The sequence below is a fragment of the Equus caballus genome, chromosome 23 (genome assembly GCF_041296265.1).
Source record: "Equus caballus isolate H_3958 breed thoroughbred chromosome 23, TB-T2T, whole genome shotgun sequence".
Lineage (NCBI taxonomy): Eukaryota > Metazoa > Chordata > Mammalia > Perissodactyla > Equidae > Equus > Equus caballus.
The window spans coordinates 2623010-2634374 of NC_091706.1; positions in this window are offsets into that span (position 1 = coordinate 2623010).

An 11365-nucleotide genomic window follows, 5' to 3' on the forward strand; every position below is an offset into this window, starting at 1 on the left:
GAACCACCTGCCGGACATGCCAAAATCACCTGCCGACTATGCCAGAACCACTTGGCGAACACTCCGGAATCACTTGCCGGGCATGCAGGAACCACCTCTCAGACATGCCAGAACCCCGTGCCAATGACCCCGGAAGCACCAGCCGAGCACGCCGGAACCACCTGCTCGACTCGCCAGAACCACCTGCCGATCACGCAAAAATCACCTGCCGGCTACGCCACAACCAGTTGGTGAACACTTTGGAATCACCTGCCAGGCTTGCTGGAACCACCTGCCAGTCATGCCAAAATCACCTGCCAACTACGCCAGAACCGCTTGGCGGACACTGCGGAAACACCTGTCGGGCCGGCTGGAACCACATCTCAGACGTGCCAGAAACGTGTTCATGAGATGCTGGAACCACACCCCGAACAGACGGATACCACCTGCCAGAACCGCCTGAACCACCTGCTGAGCACGCCGGAACCACCTGCTCGACTCACCGGTACCACCTCCCTGACATGCCAAAATCACCTGCTGTGTATGCCAGAACCACTTGGCGGACACTCCGGAATCATCTGCCGGACATGCCGGAACCAGCTCTCAGACACACCAGAACCAAGTGCCGGAGACGCCAGAAGCACCTGCCGAGCATGCCGGAGCCACCTGCTCCAGTCGCCAGAAACACCTGCCGGACACGCCAAAATCACCTGCCGGGTACGCCAGAACCACCTGGCGGACACTCCGAAATCACCTGTCGCGCATGCCGGAACCACCTCTCAGACGTGCCGGAAGCACGTGCCGGACACGCCGGAATCACCTACCGGACAGACCGGAACCACCTGCCGAGCACGCCGGAGCCACCTGTTCGACTCGCTGGAACCACCTGCCGGACAGGCCAATATCAACTGCTGGCTATGCCAGAACCACCTGGGGGACGGTCCGGAATCACCTGCCAGCCATGGCGGAACCACCTCTCAGACGTACCAGAACCACCTGCCGGAGAAGCTGGAAACACGTCCTGGACAGTCTGGAACCACCTGCCGGCCAAGCCTGAACCACCTGCCAAGCACAACGGAACAACCTGCCAGACACGCCAAAATCACCTGCGTGTTATGCCAGAACCACTTGGTGGACTCTCTGGGATGACCTGCCGGGCATGCCGGAACCACCTCTCAGACGTGCCAGAACCATGTGGCGGACAGTCCGGAATCACCAGTTGGGTATGCGCAACCACCTCTGAGACGCACCAGAACCACATGCCGTGCAGGCTGGAACCACCTACCGGACAGACCGGAATCACCTTTCGGGCATGCCGGAACCACCTGTCAGATGTGCCAGAAACACGTGCCGGAGACTCCGGAAGCACCTGCCAAGCACGTTGGAACCACCTGCTCAACTCGCCTGAACCACCTGCCGGACATGCCAAAATCACCTGCCGACTATGCCAGAACCACTTGGCGAACACTCCGGAATCACTTGCCGGGCATGCAGGAACCACCTCTCAGACATGCCAGAACCCCGTGCCAATGACCCCGGAAGCACCAGCCGAGCACGCCGGAACCACCTGCTCGACTCGCCAGAACCACCTGCCGATCACGCAAAAATCACCTGCCGGCTACGCCACAACCAGTTGGTGAACACTTTGGAATCACCTGCCAGGCTTGCTGGAACCACCTGCCAGTCATGCCAAAATCACCTGCCAACTACGCCAGAACCGCTTGGCGGACACTGCGGAAACACCTGTCGGGCCGGCTGGAACCACATCTCAGACGTGCCAGAAGCGTGTTCATGAGATGCTGGAACCACACCCCGAACAGACGGATACCACCTGCCAGAACCGCCTGAACCACCTGCTGAGCACGCCGGAACCACCTGCTCGACTCACCGGTACCGCCTCCCTGACACGCCAAAATCACCTGCTGGGTATGCCAGAACCACTTGGCGGACACTCCGGAATCATCTGCCGGACATGCCGGAACCAGCTCTCAGACACACCAGAACCAAGTGCCGGAGACGCCGGAAGCACCTGCCGAGCATGCCGGAGCCACCTGCTCCACTCGCCGGAAACACCTGCCGGACACGCCAAAATCACCTGCCGGGTATGCCAGAACCACCTGGCGGACACTACGGAATCACCTGCCGCGCATGCTGGAACCACCTCTCAGACGTGCCGGAAGCACGTGCCGGACACGCCGGAAACACCTACCGGACAGACCGGAACCACCTGCCAAGAACGCCGGAGCCACCTGTTCGACTCGCTGGAACCACCTGCCGGACAGGCCAATATCACCTGCTGGCTATGCCAGAACCACCTCGGGGACAGTCCGGGATCACCTGCCAGCCATGGCGGAACCACCTCTCAGACGTACCAGAACCACCTGCCGGAGAACCTGGAAACACGTCCTGGACAGACTGGAACCACGTGACGGCCATGCCTGAACCACCTGCCGAGCATGGCGGAACCACCTGCCGGACACGCCAAAATCACCTGCGGGCTACGCCAGAACCACTTGGACGACTCTCCGAAATGACCTGCCGGGCATGTTGGAACCACCTCTCAGACGTGCCTGAAGCACGTGGCGGACAGTCCGGAATCACCTGTTGGGCAAACGCAACCACCTCTGAGACGTACCAGAACCACGTGCCGTGCACGCCGGAACCACCTACCGGACAGACCGGAATCAACTTTTGGGCATGCCGGAACCACCAGTCAGATGTGCCAGAAACACGTGCCGGAGACGCCGGAAGCACCTGCCGAGCACGTCGCAACCACCTGCTCAACTCGCCTGAACCACCTGCCGGACACGCCAAAATCACCTGCCCGCTACACCAGCACCACTTCGGGGACAAGCCGGAATCACGTGAGGGGCATGCCGGCACAGCCTCTCAGACTGAACCTCGTGCCGGACACCACAGAACCACCTGCCGGACAGACCGGAACCACCTGCCGGACAAGCCGCAACCACTGGCTCGACCCGCCGCAACGACCGCTGGACATGCAAAATCACCTGTCGGCTACGCCGGAAACACTTGGCGAACACTCCGGAATCACCTGCCGGGCATGCCGGAACCACCTCTCAGATATGCCAGAACCACGTGCCAATGACCCCGGAAGCACCTGCCGAGCACGCCGGAACCACCTGCTCGACTCGCCAGAACCACCTGCCGGACACTCAAAAATCACCTGCCGGCTACGCCACAACCAGTTGGGGAACACTTCGGAATCACCTGCCGGGCTTGCTGGAACCACCTGCCGGTCATGCCAAAATCACCTGCCAACTACGCCAGTACCACTTGGCGGACACTGTGGAAACACCTGTCGGGCCTGCCGGAACCACATCTCAGACGTGCCAGAACCATGTGCATGAGATGCTGGAACCACACCCCGAACAGACGGAAAACACCTGCCAGACCCGTCTGAACAACCTGCCGAGCACGCCGGAGCCACCTGCTCGACTCGCCGGAACCACCTACCTGACATGCCCAAATCACCAGCCGGGTATGCCAGAACCACTTGGCGGACACTCCGGAATCATCTGCCGGACATGCCGGAACCAGCTCTCAGACACACCAGAACCACGTGCCGGAGACGCCGGAAGCACCTGCCGAGCATGCCGGAGCCACCTGCTCGACTCGCCAGAAACACCTGCCGGACACGCCAAAATCACCTGCCGGGTACGCCAGAACCACCTGGCGGACACTCCGAAATCACCTGTCGCGCATGCCGGAACCACCTCTCAGACGTGCCGGAAGCACGTGCCGGACACGCCGGAATCACCTACCGGACAGACCGGAACCACCTGCCGAGCACGCCGGAGCCACCTGTTCGACTCGCTGGAACCACCTGCCGGACAGGCCAATATCAACTGCTGGCTATGCCAGAACCACCTGGGGGACGGTCCGGAATCACCTGCCAGCCATGGCGGAACCACCTCTCAGACGTACCAGAACCACCTGCCGGAGAAGCTGGAAACACGTCCTGGACAGTCTGGAACCACCTGCCGGCCAAGCCTGAACCACCTGCCAAGCACAACGGAACAACCTGCCAGACACGCCAAAATCACCTGCGTGTTATGCCAGAACCACTTGGAGGACTCTCTGGGATGACCTGCCGGGCATGCCGGAACCACCTCTCAGACGTGCCAGAACCATGTGGCGGACAGTCCGGAATCACCTGTTGCGCGTGCGCAACCACCTCTGAGACGTACCAGAACCACATGCCGTGCAGGCTGGAACCACCTACCGGACAGACCGGAATCACCTTTCGGGCATGCCGGAACCACCTGTCAGATGTGCCAGAAACACGTGCCGGAGACGCCGGAAGCACCTGCCAAGCACGTTGGAACCACCTGCTCAACTCGCCTGAACCACCTGCCGGACATGCCAAAATCACCTGCCGACTATGCCAGAACCACTTGGCGAACACTCCGGAATCACTTGCCGGGCATGCAGGAACCACCTCTCAGACATGCCAGAACCCCGTGCCAATGACCCCGGAAGCACCAGCCGAGCACGCCGGAACCACCTGCTCGACTCGCCAGAACCACCTGCCGATCACGCAAAAATCACCTGCCGGCTACGCCACAACCAGTTGGTGAACACTTTGGAATCACCTGCCAGGCTTGCTGGAACCACCTGCCAGTCATGCCAAAATCACCTGCCAACTACGCCAGAACCGCTTGGCGGACACTGCGGAAACACCTGTCGGGCCGGCTGGAACCACATCTCAGACGTGCCAGAAACGTGTTCATGAGATGCTGGAACCACACCCCGAACAGACGGATACCACCTGCCAGAACCGCCTGAACCACCTGCTGAGCACGCCGGAACCACCTGCTCGACTCACAGGTACCACCTCCCTGACACGCCAAAATCACCTGCTGGGTATGCCAGAACCACTTGGCGGACACTCCGGAATCATCTGCCAGACATGCCGGAACCAGCTCTCAGACACACCAGAACCAAGTGCCGGAGACGCCGGAAGCACCTGCCGAGCATGCCGGAGCCACCTGCTCCAGTCGCCAGAAACACCTGCCGGACACGCAAAAATCACCTGCCGGGTATGCCAGAACCACCTGGCGGACACTACGGAATCACCTGCCGCGCATGCCGGAACCACCTCTCAGACGTGCCGGAAGCACGTGCCGGACACGCCGGAAACACCTACCGGACAGACCGGAACCACCTGCCAAGAGCGCCGGAGCCACCTGTTCGACTCGCTGGAACCACCTGCCGGACAGGCCAATATCAACTGCTTGCAATGCCAGAACCACCTGGGGGACAGTCCGGGATCACCTGCCAGCCATGGCGGAACCACCTCTCAGACGTACCAGAACCACCTGCCGGAGAAGCTGGAAACACGTCCTGGACAGACTGGAACCACGTGACGGCCATGCCTGAAGCACATGCCGAGCACGGCTGAACCACCTGCCGGACACGCCAAAATCACCTGCGGGCTACGCCAGAAACACTTGGACGACTCTCCGAAATGACCTGCCGGGCATGTTGGAACCACCTCTCAGACGTGCCAGAAGATCGTGGCGGACAGTCCGGAATCACCTGTTGGGCATACGCGACCACCTCTGAGACGTACCAGAACCACGTGCCGTGCACGCCGGAACCACCTACCGGACAGACCGGAATCAACTTTTGGGCATGCCGGAACCACCAGTCAGATGTGCCAGAAACACGTGCCGGAGACGCCGGAAGCACCTGCCGAGCACGTCGCAACCACCTGCTCAACTCGCCTGAACCACCTGCCGGACACGCCAAAATCACCTGCCCGCTACACCAGCACCACTTCGGGGACAAGCCGGAATCACGTGAGGGGCATGCCGGCACAGCCTCTCAGACTGAACCTCGTGCCGGACACCACAGAACCACCTGCCGGACAGACCGGAACCACCTGCCGGACACGCCGCAACCACCGGCTCGACCCGCCGCAACGACCGCTGGACATGCAAAATCACCTGTCGCCTACGCCGGAAACACTTGGCGAACACTCCGGAATCACCTGCCGGGCATGCCGGAACCACCTCTCGGATATGCCAGAACCACGTGCCAATGACCCCGGAAGCACCTGCCGAGCACGCCGGAACCACCTGCTCGACTCGCCAGAACCACCTGCCGGACACTCAAAAATCACCTGCCGGCTACGCCACAACCAGTTGGGGAACACTTCGGAATCACCTGCCGGGCTTGCTGGAACCACCTGCCGGTCATGCCAAAATCACCTGCCAACTACGCCAGTACCACTTGGCGGACACTGTGGAAACACCTGTCGGGCCTGCCGGAACCACATCTCAGACGTGCCAGAACCATGTGCATGAGATGCTGGAACCACACCCCGAACAGACGGAAAACACCTGCCAGACCCGTCTGAACAACCTGCCGAGCACGCCGGAGCCACCTGCTCGACTCGCCGGAACCACCTACCTGACATGCCCAAATCACCAGCCGGGTATGCCAGAACCACTTGGCGGACACTCCGGAATCATCTGCCGGACACGCCGGAACCAGCTCTCAGACACACCAGAACCACGTGCCGGAGACACCGGAAGCACCTGCCGAGCATGCCGGAGCCACCTGCTCGACTCGCCAGAAACACCTGCCGGACAAGCCAAAATCACCTGCCGGGTACGCCAGAACCACCTGGCGGACACTCCGAAATCACCTGTCGCGCATGCCGGAACCACCTCTCAGACGTGCCGGAAGCAAGTGCCGGACACGCAGGAATCACCTACCGGACAGACCGGAACCACCTGCCAAGCACGCCGGAGCCACCTGTTCGACTCGCTGGAACCACCTGCCGGACAGGCCAATATCACCTGCTGGCTATGCCAGAACCACCTGGGGGACGGTCCGGAATCACCTGCCAGCCATGGCGGAACCACCTCTCAGACGTACCAGAACCACCTGCCGGAGAAGCTGGAAACACGTCCTGGACAGTCTGGAACCACCTGCCGGCCAAGCCTGAACCACCTGCCAAGCACAACGGAACAACCTGCCAGACACGCCAAAATCAACTGCGTGCTATGCCAGACCCACTTGGAGGGCTCTCTGGGATGACCTGCCGGGCATGCCGGAACCACCTCTCAGACGTGCCAGAACCATGTGGCGGACAGTCCGGAATCACCTGTTGGGCATGCGCAACCACCTCTGAGACGTACCAGAACCACATGCCGTGCAGGCTGGAACCACCTACCGGACAGACCGGAATCACCTTTCGGGCATGCCGGAACCACCTGTCAGATGTGCCAGAAACACGTGCCGGAGACGCCGGAAGCACCTGCCAAGCACGTTGGAACCACCTGCTCAACTCGCCTGAACCACCTGCCGGACATGCCAAAATCACCTGCCGACTATGCCAGAACCACTTGGCGAACACTCCGGAATCACTTGCCGGGCATGCAGGAACCACCTCTCAGACATGCCAGAACCCCGTGCCAATGACCCCGGAAGCACCAGCCGAGCACGCCGGAACCACCTGCTCGACTCGCCAGAACCACCTGCCGATCACGCAAAAATCACCTGCCGGCTACGCCACAACCAGTTGGTGAACACTTTGGAATCACCTGCCAGGCTTGCTGGAACCACCTGCCAGTCATGCCAAAATCACCTGCCAACTACGCCAGAACCGCTTGGCGGACACTGCGGAAACACCTGTCGGGCCGGCTGGAACCACATCTCAGACGTGCCAGAAACGTGTTCATGAGATGCTGGAACCACACCCCGAACAGACGGATACCACCTGCCAGAACCGCCTGAACCACCTGCTGAGCACGCCGGAACCACCTGCTCGACTCACAGGTACCACCTCCCTGACACGCCAAAATCACCTGCTGGGTATGCCAGAACCACTTGGCGGACACTCCGGAATCATCTGCCGGACATGCCGGAACCAGCTCTCAGACACACCAGAACCAAGTGCCGGAGACGCCGGAAGCACCTGCCGAGCATGCCGGAGCCACCTGCTCCACTCGCCAGAAACACCTGCCGGACACGCAAAAATCACCTGCCGGGTATGCCAGAACCACCTGGCGGACACTACGGAATCACCTGCCGCGCATGCCGGAACCACCTCTCAGACGTGCCGGAAGCACGTGCCGGACACGCCGGAAACACCTACCGGACAGACCGGAACCACCTGCCAAGAGCGCCGGAGCCACCTGTTCGACTCGCTGGAACCACCTGCCGGACAGGCCAATATCAACTGCTGGCTATGCCAGAACCACCTGGGGGACAGTCCGGGATCACCTGCCAGCCATGGCGGAACCACCTCTCAGACGTACCAGAACCACCTGCCGGAGAAGCTGGAAACACGTCCTGGACAGACTGGAACCACGTGAAGGCCATGCCTGAACCACCTGCCGAGCACGGCGGAACCACCTGCCGGACACGCCAAAATCACCTGCGGGCTACGCCAGAACCACTTGGACGACTCTCCGAAATGACCTGCCGGGCATGTTGGAACCACCTCTCAGACGTGCCAGAAGCACGTGGCGGACAGTCCGGAATCACCTGTTGGGCATGCACAACCACCTCTGAGACGTACCAGAACCACATGCCGTGCACGCCGGAACCACCTACCGGACAGACCGGAATCCACTTTTGGGCATCCCGGAACCACCAGTCAGATGTGCCAGAAACACGTGCCGGAGACGCCGGAAGCACCTGCCGAGCACGTCGCAACCACCTGCTCAACTCGCCTGAACCACCTGCCGGACACGCCAAAATCACCTGCCCGCTACACCAGCACCACTTCGGGGACAAGCCGGAATCACGTGAGGGGCATGCCGGCACAGCCTCTCAGACTGAACCTAGTGCCGGACACCACAGAACCACCTGCCGGACAGACCGGAACCACCTGCCAGACACGCCGGAACCACCGGCTCGACCCGCCGGAACGACCGCTGGACATGCAAAATCACCTGCCGGCTACGCCGCAAACACTTGGCGAACACTCCGGAATCACCTGCCGGGCATGCCGGAACCACCTCTCAGATATGCCAGAACCACGTGCCAATGACCCCGGAAGCACCTGCCGAGCACGCCGGAACCACCTGCTCGACTCGCCAGAACCACCTGCCGGACACGCAAAAATCACCTGCCGGCTACGCCACAACCAGTTGGGGAACACTTCGGAATCACCTGCCGGGCTTGCTGGAACCACCTGCCGGTCATGCCAAAATCACCTGCCAACTACGCCAGTACCACTTGGCGGACACTGTGGAAACACCTGTCGGGCCGGCCGGAACCACATCTCAGACGTGCCAGAACCATGTGCATGAGATGCTGGAACCACACCCCGAACAGACGGAAAACACCTGCCAGACCCGTCTGAACAACCTGCCGAGCACGCCGGAGCCACCTGCTCGACTCGCCGGAACCACCTACCTGACATGCCCAAATCACCAGCCGGGTATGCCAGAACCACTTGGCGGACACTCCGGAATCATCTGCCGGACATGCCGGAACCAGCTCTCAGACACACCAGAACCACGTGCCGGAGACGCCGGAAGCACCTGCCGAGCATGCCGGAGCCACCTGCTCGACTCGCCAGAAACACCTGCCGGACACGCCAAAATCACCTGCCGGGTACGCCAGAACCACCTGGCGGACACTCCGAAATCACCTGTCGCGCATGCCGGAACCACCTCTCAGACGTGCCGGAAGCACGTGCCGGACACGCCGGAAACACCTACCGGACAGACCGGAACCACCTGCCGAGCACGCCGGAGCCACCTGTTCGACTCGCTGGAACCACCTGCCGGACAGGCCAATATCAACTGCTGGCTATGCCAGAACCACCTGGGGGACGGTCCGGAATCACCTGCCAGCCATGGCGGAACCACCTCTCAGACGTACCAGAACCACCTGCCGGAGAAGCTGGAAACACGTCCTGGACAGTCTGGAACCACCTGCCGGCCAAGCCTGAACCACCTGCCAAGCACAACGGAACAACCTGCCAGACACGCCAAAATCACCTGCGTGTTATGCCAGAACCACTTGGAGGACTCTCTGGGATGACCTGCCGGGCATGCCGGAACCACCTCTCAGACGTGCCAGAACCATGTGGCGGACAGTCCGGAATCACCTGTTGGGCATGCGCAACCACCTCTGAGACGTACCAGAACCACATGCCGTGCAGGCTGGAACCACCTACCGGACAGACCGGAATCACCTTTCGGGCATGCCGGAACCACCTGTCAGATGTGCCAGAAACACGTGCCGGAGACGCCGGAAGCACCTGCCAAGCACGTTGGAACCACCTGCTCAACTCGCCTGAACCACCTGCCGGACATGCCAAAATCACCTGCCGACTATGCCAGAACCACTTGGCGAACACTCCGGAATCACTTGCCGGGCATGCAGGAACCACCTCTCAGACATGCCAGAACCCCGTGCCAATGACCCCGGAAGCACCAGCCGAGCACGCCGGAACCACCTGCTCGACTCGCCAGAACCACCTGCCGATCACGCAAAAATCACCTGCCGGCTACGCCACAACCAGTTGGTGAACACTTTGGAATCACCTGCCAGGCTTGCTGGAACCACCTGCCAGTCATGCCAAAATCACCTGCCAACTACGCCAGAACCGCTTGGCGGACACTGCGGAAACACCTGTCGGGCCGGCTGGAACCACATCTCAGACGTGCCAGAAACGTGTTCATGAGATGCTGGAACCACACCCCGAACAGACGGATACCACCTGCCAGAACCGCCTGAACCACCTGCTGAGCACGCCGGAACCACCTGCTCGACTCACCGGTACCACCTCCCTGACATGCCAAAATCACCTGCTGTGTATGCCAGAACCACTTGGCGGACACTCCGGAATCATCTGCCGGACATGCCGGAACCAGCTCTCAGACACACCAGAACCAAGTGCCGGAGACGCCAGAAGCACCTGCCGAGCATGCCGGAGCCACCTGCTCCAGTCGCCAGAAACACCTGCCGGACACGCCAAAATCACCTGCCGGGTACGCCAGAACCACCTGGCGGACACTCCGAAATCACCTGTCGCGCATGCCGGAACCACCTCTCAGACGTGCCGGAAGCACGTGCCAGACACGCCGGAAACACTTACCGGACAGACCGGAACCACCTGCCAAGAACGCCGGAGCCACCTGTTCGACTCGCTGGAACCACCTGCCGGACAGGCCAATATCAACTGCTGGCTATGCCAGAACCACCTGGCAGACAGTCCGGGATCACCTGCCAGCCATGGCAGAACCACCTCTCAGACGTACCAGAACCACCTGCCGGAGAAGCTGGAAACACGTCCTGGACAGACTGGAACCACGTGACGGCCATGCCTGAACCACCTGCCGAGCACGGCGGAACCACCTGCCGGACACGCCAAAATCACCTGCGGGCTATG